The 25,916-nt window shown below is 39.2% G+C and overlaps 1 pseudogene; it reads left to right on the top strand.

The window, feature by feature from the left end:
- Positions 1 to 25,711, top strand: part of LOC102437572 — a 30,242-nt pseudogene extending 4,531 nt beyond the window's left edge.
- Positions 25,712 to 25,916: the final 205 nt, after the last annotated feature.

Here is a 25,916-nt window from a genome sequence, read left to right as displayed (position 1 = left end):
TACATCCTGCATATCAGATATTTACATTATGATTCATAACAGTAGCAAAATTACAGTTATGAAGTAGCAACGAAAATAATTTTATTATTGGGGGTCACCACAACATGAGGAGCTGTATTAAAGGGTCGTGGCATTAGGAAGGTTGAGAACCACTGCACTGGAGCAAAGTGAGCCTGGAGCAAGTTACTGTTGCGGTGGGGGATGGAGGGAAAGCAAATGTGAGAGACATAAGTAAAATCAGAGTGTCTAGGAAAAATTAAAGGGAAGATATCCTAAAACTTCCAGGAAATCTCCACCAATGAAGCAAAGAAAAAAAAATGCCTCTATTATTCTGTGAGCAACAAACCAAGCTGAGTTGGGGTCTCAGACAATTTGCTCATATGATTGCAAAGACAGACAGAAACTCCCGGATTGGGGAGGGCTCCCCTGAGGGCTCCCATATTGGAGAGGGTGCAGGTTGGGCTGAGGGACCCCCACACCCCCAGTGCAAAAATGTCATGCACCGGGCCTCTAGTGTTATAATAATTGCTTACATGTTTATATCACTTTAGAGTTTGCAACAGGCTTTGATGTACACTGTCTCACTTGAACAAGTTACCCAACAGTTCATCTATGCCAGACATTTGACGCACTATATACTCTATTTCATTAAGCCCCCACAACAGCCCCATGCAGTAGGGCTTGTGATCTCAGTTGGTAAATGAGCAGACTTAGGCTTGGCTTGGGTAAGTGCCTTGTGCCTGCTGATGTAGTTAGGAAATATAGCCCTACTTCTAACTCTGACTCAAGTGGCCAGGAGCTCTTTACTACCATGCTTTGTGGCCTCTCTTTGCCTTCTCTTTCTGCCTGTTTTACCCCCATCTCTCACTAACCTACAGTCCCTTTTTGTGCAAAAGCTTTATTTCTAGTCACTATAAATAGTCATATAAAAAAGTGCTAGACAATGGCAACCTAATTACAACAACAAAAAGAGTAGTTGGTCATATTTATTGAGCAAAACTGACTATCTGGCACTCCATGGGGGCTTTAGATTCCTTATCTCATCAAATCCCTACATCATACTTGTGTTGCATTTGATCCTTACTCAGCCTTTTGAGGCTGGCAGAGCTAGTATTATTTTTTTAATTTAAAGGTAAGAATACATGTTCCTTGAGGTTAAAAGACAGGTTTAAGGTAACACTGCATTTCACAAATACTAATTCTTGGCTACTATGCACCATTTAATGATACTCTGTATGCTTGTTTACCATTTTATTTCCATGGTGAGCACCAATACTGCAGTAAAATTAATGATTGTGTCCCTCTTTAATGTTCCTCTATTCAAATTGCTTTATGCCCCAAGAATAAGCAAGTGATGGTCTTTTAGTTCATCTGTGTCTCTTTTTCATTTTATCTTATTCCTGACAACAAATCGAACTTCTGATGGGGATAGATAAGCTTCTGACACATTGAGCTTCAAGGCAAGAGTGACTCACTAGAATAAACGTGTTGTCCTGGAAGTCTAGAGAAGTGATCTTAAGAAAGAAGTGTATGTACTAAAAAAAATTATGTTTCTCTCTAGGATGAGTTACTGAATCAATGCCCCAAAGCACATAATCCATTTTCTCCAAAGTTCTGTGAGACACATAGCTCATTTGCTTTTCTTATATAGGAGGAAGAAAGAGTGTAGGAGTCAGGAGAACTGCATTGTAGACCCAGATCTACCACTTAGTTGTGTGACCACTTTCCTTTTCTAAATCTGAGTATCTTCATTGCTGAAAGATGAAAGGAGGATGTTGTACTAAATACTTTCTAAATGCCTTTCTGCTTCAAAAGTGATAGCTAAGGTTTGTAGAAGACTTTATGAACCACGTCTATGAACTCTATGTCATTTGCTCATTATTACAATACTGCAAGGTGGGTATTTGTCTATTTCCATTTTACAGATGAGGAAAGAACAAGGACTCAATAGCCTAAGTGATTGGTCTAAGGTCATACAGATAAAAGTGAGAGTTCAGAATCAAACTCATGTCTCTTTGATCTTGAACTCCATCTTCTTTTCACTACCAAATATCTACATTTGCTTACTCTATGTATAATTGTGCTAAACATTTGTCTAGATCTTATTGATTAATGTGAAAGTCCCAACAGTTGATTCAATTGTTTGTATAGATTGTTTTCTAAATGACCAAACATTACCTTAATTCATTGACTTTCAAGGAAGAGCATAATATGATATAATTTTGTGGGAGAATAACCTTTTTAGATAGGGGCAATATAGAAAGTAAATAATCTCCTAAACAGAAGTTAATATTTACAAACATCTCTCTATATTTAGGGCTTAAGCTTACTCAGAACCCAATAAATACTGAAAAGAATTTCTCCTTCTACAAGGCCAACCAAGAGCTTCTTCACAATCTCTTGCAACCTCTGCTTTCCACACAATAGTCTGATATAGAGACTCTGGCTGATATATGGCATATCGTTTATACTTTGTGACAGAGCCCAGGGGGATACAGATCTATCTAGAAAGACAGATTCACTTTCAGCTGGGTTTCTGAAGGGGAATTCCATCTTCTCAAAAGCAGAAAACATACATGACATTTCTTTTTTACTTATTTTAAAAAAAATAATATTTTTATTGTTGATAGTATTACATGTATCTTTCCTTTCCCCCTCTGTACCCCCATCCTCCCAGCCCCTATCCACCCTCTCATGTCTTCACTATCCCTATTGCCTGTGTTCATGGGCTATGCCTATAAATATATAAGTTCTTTGGTTTATCTCTTCTCATCCCCCCAACCCCACATCGAAGTATGTCAAGTCTGCTCCATGCCTCCCTGCTTCAGGTTTTATTTTGTTGGTCAATTCATTCTGCTCATTAAATTCCATAAATAAGTGAGATCATGTTATACTTGTATTTCTTGAATTATTTCACTTAGAATAATATTTTCCAGGTCCATCCATGCCGTTCCCAAAGGGTAAGAAACCCCTCTTTTTTACAGCTGCACAGTATTCCATTGTGTAAATGTCTCAGTTTTTTTATCCATTCATCTACTGATTGGTGGAGAATTTTGGAATCTATAATTTCAAATGGTCTTGTTAAGTTTGACTTCAGTAAACATGCACTGATCTCCATAGAAGGCAAACACTGTGGTAAGTAGGAGAAAGAATAAATTTTAACAGAGGGATGATTCCAATTCATAAGGAGCTTGGATCCAAGTGGGAAGGAGCAGCAAATCATAATTACAACTCCATACAGAATGAAGTAATTAATACATGAAAATATGTACAAGGAATGGGCTATGAAAGCCCAGAATGTTGAATAAAGTAAATCTGATGTGGCAAGGTTGGGGAGTAGAATTGATGAAAATTTTACATTTTCTCTGAGTATTTTTCAATTTGTTCCCTCCTCTCCATCACAAGTTCACCATTCTCTCTCACCTGGATGACCAAACAGCCTTCTAACTAGCCTCCTTGCCTCCTGGCTTGCCCCCTAAAATCTGTCCTTTACTCTGTTGCCACAGTGAGCTTTTAAATGTGCAAATTTCATGTCCCTTGCTTTAAAATCTTAGGTAGATCCATCTCTACTGCCTTCAGGAGACATTTGTACCCCCTCCCCCTTCATAAGGTATCCAAGTTTGCCTGGCGCCTTCCCTGGGATATCTACCTTTCCAATAGTATGTATTGTTGCTCGCCCACATGGGTCCAACATTCTAGACAGAGCGACCATTCATATTTCTCATAATTCAGTATGAACACTCATGCCTTGGCATTTATTGCATAATGTACTCCAATACTGCCTGGAATACTGCCTCAAGAACTACCCTTCAGGTCTCAGATCCTCAGCTCTTCTCTGAAGCCTTCTTGAGTATCCCAGGCCGCTTCTCCTTGCCTTTTTTTCTGTCCCCATACTGCACCATTTGCGCACTCCCATTATTACAATCACCATGCAAGATTGTCCTTGTTTTTCTGCAAGGGTTAGTGATTAAGATGGAGTTCAGAATCAGACAAACCTGAGTTCATACCCAACACAATCATTTGCTATTTGTGTGACTATGAGAAGGACATATTACACTCTGCAGAGCAATTGTGAGGATTACTTAGGACAATGTGTGCAATGTACACAGCTTAGTGACAGGCACAGAGTAGATGTTCAGTATCTATTTTAATTAGCAATGCAGAAGATGAAAAGAGGGTAGACTAAGAAGATGGTGTGGCCTTTAAATTCCATAAATTCCATAAATTTCTCCTACTTACCACAGTGTTTGCCTTCTATGGAGATCAGAGACAGAGGAGCTGCTAAAGAAGGTTTAGGGAAATTACACTGCAAAGCATGGAGAAGGTTTAGAGAAATTACACTGCAAAGCATTGGACCTGATTGTATGAGGGCTATGGGAAAATGAGCAGCTTCCACTGAAGTGTATTGCTACACAATGGCATTTTAAAGGAGATTTGAGTTAGAGTTAAGGCAATGGAAGTGGCAAGAGGGAATGTTAAAGGTTTCCATTGGGAGTTACATGTGATATTGTACCTGGGAACCCTCACTTCTCCTATGCCAGAGATCAAGTTGGCCTAACAGACTGAGGTAAAAATGGAGTCAATAATGATAAGTAATGGGGGGAAGGCCAGATGTGGAGCCACCATAGATATGAATACCAGTGAAGTTTGAAGTGAGAAGTATCTTAGTATCTTATTTCACTAGCTGTTCAGGGTTTTGACAATTCAGAGGCATGAAACTGTCTGTTTATTCCTTCTGAGTCAGGTATAGAAAATGGATCCTGTCCAGCCTTGGTGGCTCAGTGGTTGAGAATCAACCAATGAACCAGGAGGTCACAGTTTGATTCCTGATCAGGGCACATGCCTGGGTTGTGGGCTCGATCCCTGATCATATAGGAGGCAGCTGATCAGTGATTCTCTTTAATCATTGATGTTTCTATCTCTTTCTCCCTCTCCCTTTCTCTCTGAAATCAATGAAAAAATAGAAAAAAAGGAAAATGGATCCCAAAGCTCTGCTTCATGATATAATTTCTGCCAGCCCTCTATCTGATAACTTTGTTTCCAACATCAGAAACCAAACCCCTTTAATTACTTTGTACCACTTTCTCCTGAAGACTGTATATGACTTTTGTCTTTGGAAACTTCTATGCCATGAGAATGGGAAAGAGCTCCACAATCTTCTTTATGGTCTGAGGCCCTTATTGGTGCACTTTTTGCTTTCATGTATCTTCCTGTAAGGCCTTCCTGAGTGTTTGACTGGTATCTTAATTCCAGTGGAATATATATCCTGATGTTCTGATTTCTAGAATCAAGGCAGGCCTAAACTAGAGTGGTGACCATTTCTGGCCACTGATGTTCCTTTTGTTTGTGAAGCTTGAGTCTCTGCTCTGATAAAGGAAGAGATGAGGGAGAGAGGGAGAAAGTGAAAGAGAGGGAGAGGGTGAGGGAGGGGTGAGAACAAACAGTTCACTGTGTATTTTTAAGAGATAAGTCAATAAAAATATAGACATTGGAAACAGACAGATCCAACTTCACCACTTTTTAGGCCTGTGGTGTGAGCTTAGTTATTTCATCTTTCTGAGCTTCCATTCTTTCATTGGTAAAATGAAGAAGATACCATTGCATGAGCATGAGCATGAACAAGTAGAAATAAACATACACAAAAGCTGTGGACTTTTTTCATATTGTGTTAAAGAAATATTGTAAAAAGCAAAGCTGGCCCAGAAGTTATCTGGTTGAAAGCACGGTGGTTTCAATATGCACGCTGACCTGTGATGGAGTCTTGGCTTGTGTGAGAGTGATGAAGTCACATAAGGTTTCAGAGCCTCAGTGGGACTCTGAGTGTTAAACTTCTTAAATTGAATTAAAGTCAATGTAAAGCTCACATGAAATACCTAGTCCAATTTATGAAACATAATTGGCCCTTAGCAATTGTTAACATTATTGTTATCATAATCCTCTTCCTCATCATCTTCCTCCTCCTAAGCATCGCCATCATCATTATATTATGAACGGTGACGCAAGCAGGGAGATGATGATTTCTGGAATATGCATTACACATCTTTGCTTTGTCAGTTTTGGTGTCACTAGCATAAACAAATATTTATTTGATGTTTATTTTATTCAAACAGGTATCTTCTGTTTGTTATCTGTTATTAATTAAATGTTGAATAGTCTTGAGTTATAGAAATGAGAGGATATACAACATACTGTATATAGAAAGTCCCTAAAAGTTCTTTATCCTGAAAAATATGAAGCCTCCTGATCTCACAGGGAACAGGTAGTGTCTTCAGGTCCTGAAGTAGTTGTTATCTATTTTTAGTCCCTACATCAAAGGGTTTTTTCCTTCTCTCTTTTGTATGAATATGGGATGAGTGCTGGTTGTTGAAGGAAAGGAGCTTGAGGATGGAAATCTGCTAAATCTCTTCCTTCTTTGTCATTTAAAAAAATGATTCAACTTTCCATTTTGGAAGTATCTAAGGGTCATCTTTAGTCAATTATAACTCATTTCTGTTTATTGTGTTATGTTCTTAGATTTAAAAATTTATACAAATGGGATTTTATATATGTTTTCTTAATAGCAGAAGTGACTCACTAAAAATCAAAGATTTGTGTAAGAGTGTCACTTAAAAATAGAAAAACAAATATTTTATAGAAAAAAGAAACTCTTATAAGTAGTAGTAATTCACTCTCTGCTAACAATGTCAAGGGGGTGAAAAACTTATTTCAGATATTTAAAAAATGAATGGACTTAATTTTTCATATCCTGAATTGCTAACAAAAGAACAAAAAACAAGAAATACTTCAGTAGGCTGACATGCACATACACCTGGGACCAATTAAATACTACTTCTTCATCTTAATCAGAACACTGGAGCTCCTATATTTCATAGTAGACCTACATTCCCCAAGTTTGTTTATTTTAATGTTATTTTTAACAAGCCGAGTTCACTGATATCAATTGAGGATTTATTTAAATAAATGAAGGAAGAGGGGTAGAGAGAGATAGATGATAGATAGATGATAGATAGATAGATAGGGAATTAATAACAGTGTTTAAGGAAGCATGCCAGGCAATATTATCTTCTCATTTTACACATAAGGAAGCTGAGTTTTACATCAGTTCAGGATTACGCAGGCTCAGACATTAGCAACAGAGCCAGACTCAAACCCAGGTCATCTGAATGCCTAACCATGGCTCTTCCAGATGTACTACACCATGATTCAATTCTTCTTTGTTTCCTTTCTACAGCTTTACAATGTCATGAAGAACTGTATTAGTTTCCTGTAGTTGCTGTAACAAAGTACCACAAACTTGGTAGTTACAACAATAAATATTTATTTTCTCCAAGTTCTAGAAGCTAGAAATCCAAAATCAAGGGTCCAGCAAGGCCATATTCCTTAGAAGGCTCTAAGAGTGAATATTTTCTTTCTCCTGCTTACATTTTGGTGGTTACTGGCAGTCCTTGGCATTCCTTGACTTACAACTGCATTGTTCCAATCTCTACCTCCATTGCTACATGGTCCTCTCATTGTGTGTCTGTTTCTGTGTCCACATTTCTCTCTTCTCATACGGATACCAATCATATTGGATGAGGGCTCACTCTATGACCTCATCTAAATACAACAATGCTAATTACAAATAAGATAACACTCTAAAAAACTGGGGGTTAGGACTTCAATGTTTTGGGGAGACACAGTTCAATCCATAACAGGAATGAACCATGGCTTTCTTTTTCTGGGGTGTAATTTGACATATTATACTAAAGACCATAATATGTTCTCACATGAACAATAAAAAACATATATAGATAATGACAAAAATAACTTAAGCAGTAGTATATTGTTTGGTGATTGTAATCTGTATCACAGATGGCTGGTGGGTTGGTACTTTTACTACACTTTCTGAGCATATTTTTTTGTGTGGGGAAATGTTTTCTCAAATAAGTGACCTCTCTTCTTTGAGTGATACTAAAACCTTTTTGTTCCCAAGGGGAAGGGTGGTTTCTATGATAGGATATTTTTGGAAAATATCTTTAGGTATTTATTTGCGTCTTTCATAATGTGCATCTGGATATTGCAAAAGCTAAAATAGGACCCATGTTTGAATGTGATTCTCAGGAGCAGATGCTTTTGGAGGCTGCTTTGAGGGATTTTGTAACTAAAGAGGAATCATAAGAAATATCTTCAGAATGTATTTTCTTTCAATTTAGACAGGAGTGTAAGTCTAGCTTTGAGGAATGGCCTGGGTCAATCTGTATAGTGAAAATATCCATTACATTCATGACAGCAGGCCTTGAAGAAGAAGAAAAATTGAAGACTGGGAGCATAGACTATTCTTTCAGGAGTTTTGCTGAAAAAGGAAGGAGACAAATTTGGTAGTTACCAGAAGGGAAATAAGAGTCAAAAGAAGTTTTAGTTTTTAAATTTTTGGTCAAGATGGGAAAAATAACAGCATATTTTTATGTTCTTGAAGGGGAACTTGAGATGTAGAACAGTGGGGGGATTAATTGGAACAAAGTTCTTGTTTCAGTGAGGGGATGGAGTCTACTACGCAGTTCATCTATAGTATCTGTATGCAAATGCAAGTAGGTGGGAGTTTGTGGGAGTTCTCTTATATTTTGTCACCAAAATAGGAAACAAGGTTACTAGTTGAGAGGGAGTTTTGGAAATGTTAGAGGTATAAGAAAAAAAAGAGGAAAATGTGAATTTTCCAGATCAGTGCAGGAGAAAACCAACTAAGAAAATATGATTGCAAGGTAGCATTAAGAGTTCACCTAAGAGCCCTAGCCGGTTTGGCTCACTGGATAGAGCGTTGGCCTGCGAACTGAAAGGTCCCAGGTTTGATTCCGGTCAAAGGCACATGCCTGGGTTGTGGGCTCGATCCCCGTTGGGGGGCTTGCAGGAAGCAGCCGATCCATGATTCTCTCTCATCATGGATGCTTCTATCTCTCTCTCTCCCTCTTCCTTCCTCTCTGAAGTCAATAAAAAATATAAAAAAAAGAGTTCACCTAAGATAACAACCAGTAATTTCAAGTAAGGCCAGTCACTATGGCTATAAGCTTTGCTACTTGGACATTCAACTGAATAGGTAGAGTGTGATTAAGAGTGAAGATGAGCCCTAACTGGTTTGGCTCAGTGGCTAGAGTGTCAGCCTGCAGACTGAAAGGTCCCAGGTTCGATTCTGGTCAAGGGCATGTACCTTGGTTGTGGGCACATCCCCAGTGGGGGGTGTGCAGGAGGCAGCTGATCAATGTTTCTCTCTCATTGATGTTTCTGACTCTCTATCCCTCTCCCTTCCTCTCTGTAAAAAATAAAGTAAAATATATATATATTTTTAAAAAGAGTGAAGATGAATATAATGAGACATGAGGAGAAGCCCACTGCAGGATTTTTGGAAAAACATTCCTCTAATTTGAGTTGGAGTAGATCCCAATTGTGTAGGAACTATAGCTTTTATAGTTTGAGGGGAGGCATTCTTTGAGAAAAAAAATAATACAAATTGAAAATATAAAATTATTTATAAAACTTTATATTGAAAATGAAAAATAAATCACAATATATGACTTTTAGAAACTTGACCCCACAGGTACAGCAAAATGACACATTATTTTCATTAACTGCCTGACAGACCACTATAATGTTTCTTCCCTAGTTTTTGGCTAAACACTCTTTGATCGCCTCTTTTAATTAAAATGATTGTAGAACATTTTTTATAGAAAGGTAAATTAGTTATCTATACTAATAAAAGGGTAGTGTGCTAGTTAGAACAGGAGACCTTCCAGACATCCTTCTGGACAAAGCCATGGTGGCAGGGCCGAGGCAGAGGCGGTTAGGGGTGATCAGGCAGGCAGGGGAGGGCAGTTGGGAGCAAGCAGGCTGGCAAGGGGGGGCGGCTGTTGGGGCAAGCAGGTCAGCAGGAGGGGGGCAATTGGGGGCGATCAGGCTGGCAGGGGCAGCAGTTGGGGGTGAGCAGGCTGGCAGGTGGGGGAGTTGGGGGCAAGTAGGCTGGCACAGGGGTGCAGTTGCGGGTGAGCAGACTGACATGGGGGGCCAGTTGGGGGTGATCAGGCCAGAAGGGGGGATGTTGGGGGTGATCATACCAGTATGCAGAGTGGTTAGGGGTGATCAGGAAGGCAGGCAGGTGAGCGGTTAGGAGCCAGTGGTCCCGGATTGTGAGAGGGATGTTTGTCTGCTGGTTTAGGCCGGATCCTAAACCATGCAGTCGGACATCCCCCAAGGGGTCAGAGATTGGAAAGGGTGCAGGCTGGGCTGAGGGAGACGCCCCCCCCCCCGCATGAATTTCGTGCACTGGGCCACTAGTTTCGGTAATATAATTATTTTTTTATCATTGATTATTTAGAAACAATACTTTCAGAACCACAACTTGCTATTAGTAACAACAAATAAATGTTTAGAATTGTCAAATTTGGGGAAAAAAATCTATATAAAGTTTATTTCAACTATGATGAAAGAAAGGCTTTTCAGGTTTTCTGGTGTAGAGATCACTCCCAGTTATTTATACTCATGAAGCAATTTCTGGAATATCCTCCTACTAATGGTAAATTTTATATTTTCATTGTCAGTATCATCATTTCATGGCAAATCAGAGAGAACTTTTAATATTTCCTATATGTTTATTTGATTCACCCCTCTTCATTAAGTGGAATATCCAACAATCCAAGGCTTTTCATTGGATATTTATAATTAATGATCATGTTGATAAGAGTGAACTATCATTTTGATAAGTGTAAATGAAAACCAAGTTTTCCTATTATAATTTTACATGTTTGATGGATGGAAGAATCTTCCACAGACTTGCTTCTGGCTTTAAATGTTTGAAACTTTGCTTCTTCTTCAAAATCCACATATTCTGGGGTTGAACATGGTAGGACATAAAATGCTATAATATGCTTTCTGTCTAGCATCTTCATTTCATGATACAAGGCAAGTCACCACTATGGGCAATGGGAATATTCCTGGAAGCCATTCCTACACTGGAATGGCTAGGGATAAATTAAGTATATGTAGAAGTGATGGGGAAAAAAGGAAAATACATCACTAGATCCATACTAAATATATCCACAACTCAGTTCTCTCCCTTAGCTGAATCCCTAAAATCCCCATGGTTGCCCTGACTAGTTTGGCTCAGTGGATAGAGCGTTGGCCTGCGGACTGAAGGGTCCTGGGTTCGATTCCGGTCCAGGGCATGTACCTTGCGGGCACATCCCCAGTAGGGGGTGTGCAGGAGGCGGCTGATTGATGTTCCTCTCTCATCGGTGTTTCTAACTCTCTATCCCTCTCCCTTCCTCTCTGTAAAAAATCACTAAAATATATTTTTAAAAAATCCCCATGGTCATTTCAGTGCCACTTGACATAAGCAGAAGTGTGACAGAAGAGATTCCAGTGAAAAGAGACACAGGCCTTAAATGAAGGGTTAAAATATCTTATTTTTGCAAAATTTATTAAAACCTAGGAACATGTCAACACATTACCAGGCCCTTCCTAGAGCTTTGGAAATAGTTTGTGCCCTTGATGGACTCTGAAGCTTAATTTCACTTAACACAAGAATAAAGCTTCTTTTGTTCTTTCCAGAGGCCCAAGAGAAAAAAATCTCTCTCTCTTCTAGATATGATTGTATCTCTTGGTGATACAGTAAGACCTCAATAGAAAAGGGTAATTCAAAGGAGGGGGTGTTTGTTAAAGCTAAAAGTCCATTATATAATAAAGTAGGTTTTCTGAATGCATATGTTTAAAAAATTGACAAATGAGTTTACTTGTTTTTACTTATGTAGACATGTTTGCATAATTAAAATTAAGTATGTATTTAATTTCACAGAAAAATTTTTCTATATGTATTCCAGTAAGTACAGAGTTTGAAGCCAATCTTAAGATGATAGAGCAGAGATTGAGAATACTTGGATCCTTGATGCTATTGTTAAGGCATTGATAAGCCAACTTGCTTAATTCTGGACTTCCTGTTAAATGAGATAGTAAAGTACCTTACTCTTTAAACCATTTTGAGTTGGAGTTCCTATTACATATTTTCCTCTAAGCACCTATTCCCTAAAATTACATTTTTTATTTACTTGGTTGTTTTTGTCTTTCTAAATATAAGTTACACAAAATTTTATCTTGTCTGATGTGGTATCTATAAAACCCAAAATACTATTTAGCTCATTGTAGATGCTGAATAAATATTTGTTGAATTGTATACATAAATAAAGTGTGACATTAACAATGAATGAGGCTGACAATGAGTCTTCACTTACATTATGTTTTATACTCCCAACTATGTGCCCTCACAGAATGGAGCCCATTTCACTACACATATTCTCCTTGTATCTTTAGATTGCTATGCTGAGGCACTGCCATTGCAGACATTTCTCTGCTTCACTCAAGGCTAGTGAAACACTGGTTTCATTCTGTCAGCAAGGTCAGCCTGGAGACTGAATGTGCAAGCCCAAAAGTTACATTGTCATGTTTCCATCTGAGAACAAAATTATAAGCTATCTACCAGTTAAAGAAGATAGACCTCTTAGTGGGGAAAACAAACACATTTTCTCTGGAGAGCAACTTTTATCTGCTAAATAGGCTTTGTTCCTCACATCCCATCTGTCACCACATTCTGACATTTCCCTGAACAGAATATCATCAGAGATTGCCCTGTTCTTTTTACTCCCTGAATTGTTTCCTCTCTGAAGTTATCCAGTGTCCTTGACACTTTCAGAAATGTTCTCCAACAGCCCACTCTCCATCTTTGGCCAGTTTCATACTTAATTTCCTACGTCAATAATTGCTTTCTAAAAAAGCCTATATTGGCTCCCTCAAGCCCTGGGTGTTAAGGCCACATTTTTTCCCCTCTCCTTTTTAAGAAAAATTATTGAATTACCTGGAGACAATGATTATAGACTTTATTACTAGTGCTAGTGACAGCAGCCATTTGCTATTAGAGGATTAGCAAGGCAAAGGACCATTCTTCAGATTGGAGAATACTAACTAGGTATGGATACATCCATTCCTTCTTTCCTTGCTTTCTCTTCCTTCCTTCCTTCTTTCACTCTCATGACCTAGCATCTTGCATTACAGAGAAAATAGATGCCATTAGACAATAGTTTGCCACCGACCTAGTCCGCATGTTTGGTGTTTGACTGTATCTGGCCAATAATCTCCTCCTCACCTGCTATTAGCATGGAGAGGTATGATAAACTAAAGATTGATACCCTAGAGACCACCACTTCCTGCCTACTCTGAACCTTCAGGAAATTTGAGGTCAACCCATTACCTATCTCTTTAAACTCTTTACTTCTAGAGCAGAGGGAGTAATTACAAGGACTCTTAGTGCCTGGATTCACACACTGGCTTTATCACTTACCAGATGTGGGAACCTGGGTAAGTGTCCTAACCTGTCAGCACTACCATGTACCCAGCTATAAACTGTCCTCATTTCTGAATAAGCACTATCTTATTGGGTTCTGTGAGCCTTCAATGATATCATACTTGAAAAGTGCTTAGCCAGTGCCCAGTATGTGTATTAATCTATAACTTCTTGAGTCTTTTCATCAGTATTGAAATATTCTCAAGTGTCTTCCATCTAAAACATAAAAATCCTTGTGGGTCCCACAAACTACTCCAACTATTGCCTCATTTAATTGCCACAACTTAAGAAATGAACAAATATTCTGTGTATCTTGTACTCAGGTCCTCCTCTCCCCTCTCATTCATTCTTCAAATTCTTCCAATCTTGTCAAGGTCACCAATGACTGAAATGTTGCAAGATACAACAGATGCTCTTCTGTCCTTATTTAAACTTTCTGCAAAATTTCCATGGCTTCTGAGCATGCCCTCATAACTGCTTTTTATTTCAGGATGCTCTTGATCTTAGTTCTCCTAACATTCTAGAAGAACCTGCACAACCTTTGCTGCTCAATTCTTCTCTACCCAAACTTTTACTATTGTGTTCTAATGTCTCTATCCTTCTCATGACTTGGATTACCATCTGCATTAGTCACTACAGGTTATCAGTGATGGCAAACCTATGACACGTGTGTCAGAGGTGACATGCGAACTCATTTTTTTGGTTGATTTTTCTTTGTTAAATGGCATTTAAATATATAAAATAAATACAAAAATATAAGTCTTTGTTTTACTATGGTTGCAAATATCAAAAAATTCTATATGTGACACAGCACCAGAGTTAAGTTAGGGTTTTTCAAAATGCTGACATGCTGAGCTCAAAAGGTTCGCCATCACTGGGTTATGTTATGCTATGGTCACAAATTAGTCCTGAAATATAAGGGATTTCACACACAAGAATGATTTATTTTTCACTCATGGCCAGTGAAAAGACCGAGCTGATGCCTTGTTTTGTCACTATCTCATAAAATGGCATCAGTGACCACCAGATTAGGGAAGATAGAACATGGAGAATTTCCACTCTCCCTTAAGTGCCTCCAACTTTACAGTGACAGAAGTCACTTCCACAGCCAAAACTATGCATATTACCCAACCCAAATGCAAAGGAAATTTTAAAGTCATATTATGTGCCTAGAAAGAAGAAAAGAACTGCATATGGTGAGTTCTGTAAATTTCTACTGTAGTATCTATATGCCAATAACTCACCAAATGGTATGTCTAGATTAGACCTGTCTTCTGACCTCCAAATCTGTTTAAGTTGAAACTCCTGGTTACAAGTGATAGAAATTTAACTCAGATGAATTATGGAGATTAAATAATTTGAAAGATTATTAGACTGCCTTTAACAATCTAGAGTCTGCAACATCTTCCAGAAATGAACTGGAACCAAGGAAACTAGAACCCAAGAAGAACTATGTGCAGTTACTGCTTAGATTCCTTTTTCTGTATGTGTCTAATTCATGATTTCCTTTTGCTTCTACCTGAATGTTTCTGCCTTCAGTCATCATAGCAGAAGAAGATAACTGCCAGCCCCTGGGTTTCAAAGTCCTCTGTTTTGGCCAGCAGAAGAAGGTATGACTCCTCTTCATCAGTACTGTGTTCCAAATGCTAGCAAGGAGTGCTTATTGTCCAGATTGGGGTATGTGTCAGCTCCCTGGCTAATTTATTGTTTCCAGAGGTCAACAACCAAGTTAGTGATCAGCAAGAGGTAGGAAGTGGGGTAGGCAATTCCTAGAAATTAAGGGAAGTTCAGAAATAAACAAAAGAGTAGATGTCAAATTTAAAAAAAAAATTGTTATAGACTGAGCAAATAGTTAATGGATGCTTACCATATTCATGATCCTATTCTGGACACTAGACATACATTACTGAACACAGTATGACAGAGCCCCTGCCTTTAAGGAAGGAGCTATATTCTTCTGGAATAAAACTAATATAATAAAATAAACAATATAATTTGATGTGATCATAAATATTACACAATAAAATGAGATAAATGGGATAAAGAGTGGTAAGGAGTGACACTCTTGACAAGATAATCAGCAATGGGCTGGCTCTCTGAAGAGGTGGTATTTGAACAGAGACCTAAATGAAATGTGAAAGCTATTTATGAGAATATCTGCAATAAAGAGTGTTCCAGGCAGAAAGAAGAGCAAATATAGAGGTTCTGAGGTGAGGCCGGAATGAGTGTGACATGTCCTAGTAAGAGCAAAAATGTCAATGTGACTGAGAAAAGTGAGTTAGGGGCAGAGTGGTAGGAACTGAGGTTGGAGAAGCAGGCAAGGTCAGGTCATGGAAAGATTTGTTGGCTCTGCTCAGGAATTTGGATTATAATCTGAACATAGTGGCAAGCCTCTGAAGCGGTTTGAGAATCAGGGTGGCATGATCTGATATACATATTTTAAAGAATATTCTGGCTGCTCTGTTGATAGTCATCTCTAGCAGAGTGGGAGTAGAATTAGGGAGCTCAATAGAAGACTGTGGTAGTTGTTCAAAGGAAAGAGGACATCAACTTGTACTGGGGTGGTCACAGTATGGATAGTGAAAAGAAGTAGTTGGACTGTGCTTATATTTTGAAAATAGAGCTGCCAAATCCTCTAATAGACTAGGTATAAGGAGTAAGAGAAAAGGAAGGATCTAGTGAGATTCCTACATTTTCAGCTGGAGCACCCAAATAGATGGCAATACCATTTACTGAGATGGGAATGACAGGGAGAAGCAGGTTTAAATATTGAGTGAGGATTCAAGTTATGGATTTTTGGACAAATTAAACTTAAACTAACAGATGTTCACAAGGTGGGAGCCACTGACTTATTGAGAATATAAATCCAAGGGACTGGATGTGTAACAGGCACATCAAACCAAGCATGCTTGAAACTAAGCTCACAAGCTTCCCACATTCTCCTCTTCAATCTGTAGCTCCTCCCTGAAAGAAGATATCCAATCAACAAGTTACAATTTATTTCAAAGTCAAAATAGTCCTTGAATCCCACCACTTGTCACAGAAATGATCATGCCATTCCCTTGCTCAAAACTATTCAAGAACTTTCCCATGCTCAAAGATAAATCCAAACCCTTTCCCATGACCCACAAGGTTTCAGTTGACCGAACCACTGCTGTCCTCTCAAGCTTTATCTCATATCTCAGATGGTTCTTCTCTGGTGCATTCTGCTTGTGTCATACTGGCCTTCTTTCAATTCCTTGAACAGATACAAACTCTCTCCTGCAGACTTGTCTGTTGTTTACAAAATTACTGTGTATTTAAGTTGGTTGAACTTATTCAATGAAGATAAATACTTTTGTGAGGATTAAATGTGTTCTCTGGGTCCAATTTCAGTGCCCCATCCTCTTGATGCTGACTGCCCCAGACCTAATTTAGCTTTCCCTAGTAGTTGTGCCCATGGTCCACTCTATATATCTTCATTTCCTTGATCACAGTTGTACTTTTGGGTGACCCTAAAGTTAGAGTTACTCCATTCCTGGGTCTGCTGCCTCTGGCAGTTAAACACATTGGTTCAACATATACCACAAAATGAAGTACTACATGTGCTACACAGCATTAAACACAGTGTTCTGGAGAAGGATCATCACTAAATCTGCTCCTAACTCTGTTAACAGTTTCAACCTCAGTCATTAAAGAAAGTAGTGCAGGTAAAAAAGTAATTCCCTGTTAAACAAAGGGTTTCACAGATATAATACTACAGTGAGTCATTCAGACACCTACCTCTGGGAAAAGTAGCTTCAACATACATTCTTAAAGAAATGTAACTTACACCATACACAAAAATAAACTCAAAATGGATAAAGGACTTAAATGTACGACAGGAAACCATAAAAATTTTAGAAGAATCCAAGGGCAACAAAATCTCAGACATATGCCGAAGCAATTTCTTCACTGATACAGCTCCTAGGGCACTTGAAACTAAAGAGAAAATGAACAAATGGGACTACATCAAAATAAAAAACTTCTGCACAACAAAAGAAACCATCAACAAAACAACAAGAAAACCCACTGCGTGGGAAAACATATTTGCCAATGTCATATCTGATAAGGGCCTGATCTCCAAAATTTATAGGGAACTCTTACAACTTAAGAAAAAGAAGATAAACAATCCAATCAAAAAATGGGCAAAGGATCTAAATAGACACCTTTCAAAAGAGGACATTCAGAAAGCCAAGAGACATATGAAAACATGCTCAAAGTCACTAATCATCCGAGAAATGCAAATCAAAACAACAATGAGGTACCATCTCACACCTGTCAGAATGGCTATCATCAACAAATCAACAAACAACAAGTGCTGGAGAGGATGTGGAGAAAAAGGAACACTTGTGCACTGCTGCTGGGAATGTAGACTGGTGCAGCCACTATGGAAGACAGTATGGAGTTTCCTCAAAAAACTGGAAATGAAACTCCCATTTGACCCTGTGATCCCACTTCTAGGAATTTATCCCAAGAAACCAGAAACACCAATCAGAAAGGATACATGCACCTATATGTTCATAGCAGCACAATTCACCATAGCTAAGATCTGGAAACAGCCTAAATGCCCATCAGTAGATGAATGGATTAGAAAACTGTGGTACATCTACACGATGGAATACTATGCTGCTGTAAGAAAGAAGGTACTCTTACCATTTGCAACGGCATGGATGGAGCTGGAGAGCATTATGCTAAGTGAAATAAGCCAGTCAATGAAGGAAAAATACCACATGATCTCACTCATTCATGGATAATAGAGACCATTATAAACTTTTGAACAATAATAGATACAGAGGCAGAGCTGCCTCACACAGATTGTCAAACTGCAGCGGGAAGGCCGGGGAGGGTTGGGGGGCAGGAGGGAGGGGGTTAAGAGATCAACTGAAGGGCTTGTATGCATGCATATGAGCATAACCAATGGACATAAGACACTGGGGGGTAGGGGAAGCCGGGGTATTGTCAAGGGCGGGGGGGAAAAAAAAAAGGACACATATGTAATACCCTTTGTAATGCTTTAAGCAATAAAAAAAATGCCTGGGGCTGGCCCTAACCGGTTTGGCTCAGTGGATAGAGCGTCGGCCTGCGGACTGAAAGTTCCCAGGTTCGACCGGTTAAGGGCATGTACCTTGGTTGAGGTCACATCCCCAGTAGGAGATGTGCAGGAGGCAGCTGGTCGATGTTTCTCTCTCATTAATGTTTCTAACTCTCCATCCCTCTCCCTTCCTCTCTGTAAAAAAAATCAATAAAATATATTTTAAAATGAAAAAAAAAGAAAGAAAAAAAAAGAAATGTACATGTAGCTGTGTTGCTAAATAGTGTTTCACACAGATGTCACTGTAGTGAGTCATTCATGTATCTAATTGTGTTAAACACCATTTCAACATAGGTCACTAAAGAAAGTAGTGCATGCACCACACACCACTAAACATAGTATTTCACAGAGATAGCATTATAGTCAATAGCACATGCATCTTGCCCTGTTAAACAGAACATTTTTTAGCATATTTGGGAAGGAAGGAGTGAGCCAAAGCCAGGGCTTCTCTGTCTTGCTTGCTCCTTCTCACTCCTCCAATTTCTACCTCATTCAACAGCCTGCAATTCCCATAGGACCATTTCCATAGTCCAAGGGATGAGCACACACATACATGTTTCCACAAGAAATCCACTTATGGGTTCACTCCAATACTTAGGAATGTTTTATTGTCCTTGGACTGGAGCCCTGCACAGTTCCCATCTCCACAGAGAGCACCCCCACCTTCAGACCTCCTCTGTGTATTCCCCAGCAGCTTTAGGGAGGGTCCACCATACCTAGAGGGACTAGGCAGGCCTTCAGTAAAATCCATGCCTTCCCTCCTGGGCCACAATTATTTCCCATCACCTATGTCTCAAACGTGGGTCCAGTTTATAATAAATCCTGCTTCTTAGATCGAGCACTTCATCAGGAACTCCAGATAGGCTTCAGCACTCCCCTTCCATTCTCTTTGACATCTCCCTGCTGGAGTGAAGGGCTAACTAACATGCCTCCTCCTTCCAGGTGATCCAATTGTACTTGGAAAGAGACATCAGCATACATACAGACATAGGCATACCCCCAAATAACACATACAGATTCTCCAAACAGAGTTTCCTAAATCTTTATTAAAGAAGAAAAACAATTCCTGACAACACAGTGATCAGCTCAGCTCAGGACTCCTCTGGAGGTAACATTTTATTCTATTATGCAAAGCTGTGTCAGTCCCTCTTTGTTCATTTTAGTGCTTTTAAGACTGTGCCCTGGGGGCCTGTAGGTGCATAAGAAATTTCCATTACCAGGCAACTTACCTCTTAATGGCCACCACTTAGCTACACAAACACCTGGCAGAAGCTCTAAAATGAGTTTTCTTTGTCTTGCCTTTTTGAGTGTGGTCACTTTGCTGGACAGGGCGCTCAGCTGTAATTTCAATGGGCCCAAGGGGGTCCAAATTGAGGCTCTAGTATCCTCTAGTCTAAGTAACTGCCTGGACTGGACATGCTGATGGGATAACAATGTGCTGTTCTTGAGGTTACCTATGAAATGATTTGAATGATTTTTAACATCTATATTTGCCTTAGACTGAATGTTCTATGTTTGTCCCCATATCCTAGTACCTGACACATAGTAAGTGCTTAATAAATATTTAATCAATGAATGAATCTTCTGGAAGTATACGTAGGTGATCATATTTTTAGATATAAGGGAGGAAAGAATTCAGAGAGCTGTAGTGGCAGAGTGGGTGGTGGAAGGTATAAGAGCAGAAAGGAAACTAGCCAAGTTCACTAGGCAGTAAAGGACTCTAGGAGGTAGATTTGTATAGGATTTGTTCTGCCAGCTACCATTGGTCCAGATGAAAAGGTGAAGTCTTGAGGCCCAGGGATATAATGCAGAGAAAAACTCAGCATCATGAAGTGGCAACTTTCCCAAGGAGGAAGCCAATGCAGGGAAGAAAGGATAAGTTCCAGAGGCCTGAGCAAGCACCCTGGTAGGGAAACAGTCCTGGTGTACATAGAAGCTGGATACTGGCAATTAGAACTTTGGCTCAGGGTAGCTGGCAACAGGAAGCTAATACACAGGCCCAGATGAACTCATGAACAGAAGTCACCAATTCACATACCCAGAATATGGATCCTAAGCACAGAACTATGGGGTCTGAGCAGCAGGTTTGGAGTAGCAGCAAAATTTGAGTCAATATTGTTGTAAGAAAGAGGCTGTGCATCCTGTCTAAGGCCAGAAGTAGGCTCCAAGTGTTGGCAGGATGGAACCCCCAAGTGGAAACTGACTTGACTGTGGGAAAGTTTACAAACTAATGGCGGGGAGCCAGGTAGCTTCTGACAACAGAGAATGATGGGATTAAAATGTATGACTGAACTATTCCAACCTCCTTGGCATGGTCACATTCATTTCTATTTATTCCTATACATTTACTTTTGCTCTTCTTTTTCTTCTTTATGTCAATTTCATCTATTACTTCCATTATTATTATTATTATTATTATTACTGCTATTATTAAATAGGTAATATATGATTACTTTTTATATTCATTTATATAAGATTCTGACTTTAACATTATTACTCTGAAATTCAGCTCAAGACCAATATATTTTAAGAAATTTTTTTTTTACCCTGACCCCATTCTGATGTTTTAATGTGTTTCCTTGGAAATTCTGATTCTGTTTCTTCTTCTTTTCTGTCCCATCGATATCATCTCAAGTATGGTCACTTTGTAAACTTTCTAGAATTTCATTTACACCCATTGAAAGATTTGAAGGATAGTATCTATTTCCTTAGTAATCTCCATTATCAATTCATTCATTGAAAGCACATATTGAGTACTTTTTCTGTACTAAATGTTGTTTAATATACAGATTAATTGCTTTCAAAAGGAGAAGCTGCTGATCAGTACAGAAAATATATTTATTGTGAGATATCTTTTTTTAAAAAAAGAATTAAAGAGTAAAGTAGTTAATATTGTGAATGCTGATTAATCAACCAAACTCAGTCCAATTTTATGGTAGGACTAATAGTTGGTAACCTAACTGGATTGGCCGTTTGCCAGCTTTTTTATACCTGTTCCACTGACAGGGAAGTTAGCTGTTCTTGCTAAAGGTCATCATTATTGCAGGCTGCTCTGTTTTATTGCTCCTAACCTGGGAGTATTCCCTTTAACAGGTTCAATTTTCATAAATTCTTTTCTGCTCCTTGGAACAGCCATAATTTAGTGCCTCCAATTAAACGAGGAAGCTAAAATTTCATACATAGTTAACTGCACCTTCAATCAGTATTTGGTGCCTAGAAAAAAGTTCCCAATGGACATTTGCCCCTACAAGTCATGCTGCACTGAAAAACTGGTGCCTGTCTGTAGACTGTTTCTCCTTCAAATGTTCAAGTTAAGCAATGATATCTGTTGGACAAGTGGAGAATGTTTCTAAGAAAATTAGCATTCAATGCTACTCTAGGGTATCTGACAGAGAGATGGAAGTGATTTTAACTTCCTTCAGGTAGATGAGTCAATGGTTATATTATCTACTGTTCAACTCATACTAAAAGAGTGAGGGTCCCCAAGAAGCTATCTATTCTCTTCCAATAGGTTTTAACTGTTTGGAAGAAGCAGTTCATCAGCACAGCTGCTGACAGGACCTCGCCAATAATGGATTATTCAGATATGGCAACTCCCCCTATGTACTACTTCAAACCCCTGGGAAGAAATATTTTCAAAGGTTCACACAGACCTCTGACCATTGTGGGAAAGGGACAAAACCCTGGCTGGGAATTCAAGAGGTCTGGGCTCTGGGAAAATCTCTGCCATCAACTCCTTATGTGAGCTCGAACATGGTCCTTCCAAAATCCTGTCTCTGTTTCTCCCTCTTTAGGACTCTAAACTTTGCCATTTACCTCTACAAACAGCAAGAGGTCTAATAACAAGTTCACACAATTGCTCATAGTTGCATTATTCATAATAGTGCAAAAATGGAAATAACCCAAATGCTCATCAATTGGTGAATGGATAAACAAAATGCAGTATTCCCACACAATGGAACAACATGGATGAAGCTTGACTACATCATGCTAACTCTAAGAAGAGATACACAAAGACCACATATTATATCATCCCATTTATATTAAATGGACAGAATAGTAAAATTAATAGGGGCAAAGTAGATTAGTGGTCAGTAGGAGCTGGTGAGGAGGTTGGCAAGTACAGGTTCCCTTTTGGGGATGATGACAATGTTCTGGAATTGGATGGTAGTAATGGTTGCATGACTTTGTGAATATACTATTAAAAGCCACTGAATTATACACTTTAAAATAAAAGAATCACCAGAGTAGCTTGTTGAAAATATGGATTCCAGTCCTCTCCCTTATAGTCCGGCAATCAGAAAGTCAGAGGTGGGTACTGAATAATCTATATATTTAACAAATGGAGAGGTAACTCTAATTGTCAGATAAGTTTATTTTTTAAAAAAACTGTTGTAATGACCTTTTCCTAAGGGTTCTTCCAGTTCTCTATAACTTCTTTGTTATACGCAATACTCATTGTTAATCCATGCACCATGTGCTGTGTCATTGAATCAATGTACCAGACAACCCCCTAGAGAGTTAGAGGTGGGTGGTATAGACAGTCCTTGTCCTAGTGTAACTTACATGTCATACTTTGGATGCAGGGGATGATTCTAAATGCCTTTTAAATATTAATTAACATTCTATTAAACAAAAATACAGTCATGTTCCACTTCATGATGGGGATACTTTCTGAGAAATGTGTCATTAAGCGATTTCATCATTGATTGAGTATCATAGAGTGCACTTACACAAATCTAGATGGTATATCTGACTATACACCTAGGTTGTATATATAATCTTAAGGGACCACCATTGTATATGTGCTCCATCATTGACCAAAATGACATTATGAGGTGCATAACTATACTATAAAGAGAGAGCCCAGCCCTAGCTGGTTTGGCTCAGTGGACAGAGCGTCGGCCTGCGGACTGAGGGGTCCCAGGTTCGATTCCAGTCAAGGGCACATGCCTGGGTTGCGGGCTCAATCTCCAGTAGGAGGCATGCCGGCTGATCAATGATTCTCTCTCATCATTGATGTTTCTATCTCTCTCTCCCTCTCCCTTCCTCTCTGAAATCAATAAAAATATATTTTAAAAGAGAGCGAGAGAGAGCGAGAGAGCAGCCTGGTTAGGCTTGGTTCAGTGGTTGAGCATTGACCTATGAGCCAGGAGGTCACAGTTCAATTCCCGGTAGGGGCTCATGCCTGGGTTGCAGGTTCGATCCCCAGTGTGGGGCCTGCAGGAGGCAGCCAATTGACGATTCTCTCTCACCATTGATGTTTCTAACTCTCTCTCCCTTCCTTTCTGAAATCAATAAAAATATATTAATAAAAGAGAGAGAGAGAGCCCAGCACACCTACTTAATAAAATCATTTTAGGTGGAAAAAAACCAGGGTATCAAACTGTGGCTTTCAACCAAATTACCCTCCTCAGTTCTAGTCCTGCAGAGCCCATGGATGTCTTTCAGAATCCCTATGGTTTGGTTAAATTGATAACTAGAGAGACTTGATGGTCTTTTGGAGGAGTTCAGTCATACGAAAGGCTCCACACCGAGGCATTATTTCTGTGGCAGCTCTAGTTCATGGCAACACAGAAGGCTGAATACATTCAAGGTTTGAGGGAAAGCCTTTCTAACTCATAGATGGGTGGGTGGGGGTTCACAGCAGATAACTCTCTTGGCACAGGAAAAACGTTGCTTCTCACACTATCAGTGGCTGTCACAAAGCCTTGAAAATTCTGAGGTTGGCCTTGAGAAAAAAATGAAACAACTGCATAATGGTAGGATTGAAATTTCAGAAATAGCGCCACATTAACTAATGCTTAATGTTTGGAGACAAATTGTCTGGAAGATGCTAATATTTTTTAATGCAATAGAAAATTATGTATTCTCAACCAATAATAGGCACTCAGTAAATTTTTAGAATTTAATTGAGAAAAAATAAATGATAGAACAGGCTTTATAAAGAGGGGGAGGGCACCTAAAGAGTTCACAGAATTTAAGTATTCTTAGCTAATTCTCCTGTTGCCCATCTTCTGTACATCTCAAGAGCTCTAATGGTCTTCAAAGGGGCCTCTGCAGAACAAGAGAAGTGAGGTTAGAGGAGGAGGAGAAAATGATGTAAACAAATAATTCATTTTTCTTGCAAAAATATTTCTGCTTTACATAGAGCTAACCAAGAATATCCTTTAAAAAATCTAGAGGGCTGGAAGGCTCATGAAGATCTTCTGGTTCTAGCCCCCGTGCCTCTTGACAGAACTAGGTAGGGCAATATATATATATATATATATATATATATATATATATATATATATATATAGCTGATCTGACAAAAATATAAGTATAATTTTGATTCATTCACACCAGATGGCTATTGTTGTGTTGGCTGTCATTTTTTTTTCATTTGACAATCTACGGGAAAAGAGGTAAGTGCCCCTGACTAAATACCAGTAGGTATTGCCTGTTTAAAAAATTCTTGCAGCACACCAGTGTGCCATGGCACACAGTTTGAAAATCACTGTTCTAGACTATGGTTTGGTTTAGTATCTCTTGTGTGAATTTTCTTAAAATGTGGCTGAGTCCCCTAGGGTATTTGATAAAATGCAGATTCCTAAGCCTGATTCTGGACCTTCCAAAATAATATGCAAGAGTGGCTGCCCCCGCGCGCGCTCTGCTAGGTGGTGGGTGTCCAATCACAGATGACTCCAGGGATGGGCCAGTGGCTGTGAGTCTGTAGACTCCAGCATCGGAGGCCTTTGTCGGTCCAGCGCTGTGGCCAGCCTCGATATGGATTCCACCAAAAGCTTAGGACAAAACAACAACAACTCAGACACCTGTGTGGAATTTCGAATAAGATATGTCAGTGCCATTGAGAAACTGAAACTCTCTGAAGGAAAAAGTCTTGAAGGGCCACTGGACCTGATAAATTATATAGATGCTGCCCAGCAAGGTGGAAAGTTGCCTTTCATTCCCCTGGAGAAAGAATTTATTATGGGAATTTCCTAGTGCGATATAAATGTATCCACATCAGATCAATATGATGTGTTGCACAGGCAAGCCCTCTACCTGATCATCTAGATGGTGTGCTATGACCATGGCCTGGGGGCAGGGAAAAGACTACTGGCTCTGAAGACCACCTATGCCAGCAATGAAGAGTTTAGCCTGTGGGTGTACAAGTGCAGCAGCCTGGAACAAGCACAAGCCATCTGCAAAGTTCTGCCCTCCGCTTTTGAGTCCTCTTGACAGCTGAGAAGGCCTGAGTCTGCCACCAAACGGAAGTCGGCGTCGCGCGAAGGAAAGTTCGGCTGTTTTCTAAAAGGTTGTTTTCAATCTGCAATGCTAGACTAGCATGAAAATATGAAGTGACCCCTTGTTCTAGATTTTCTGGGGAAAAAATGCAACGTATAAAACATCGGCCATTTGTTTTTCTATTAAAATGTGTCTTAACAGTGAGTTAACTCAATG

This window comes from Myotis lucifugus, unplaced genomic scaffold, assembly GCF_000147115.1.
Source record: "Myotis lucifugus unplaced genomic scaffold, Myoluc2.0 scaffold_40, whole genome shotgun sequence".
NCBI classification, from domain to species: domain Eukaryota; kingdom Metazoa; phylum Chordata; class Mammalia; order Chiroptera; family Vespertilionidae; genus Myotis; species Myotis lucifugus.
The sequence above is the reverse complement of the archived record's forward strand: the minus strand, read 5'-3'. Positions and strand labels throughout refer to the sequence as shown.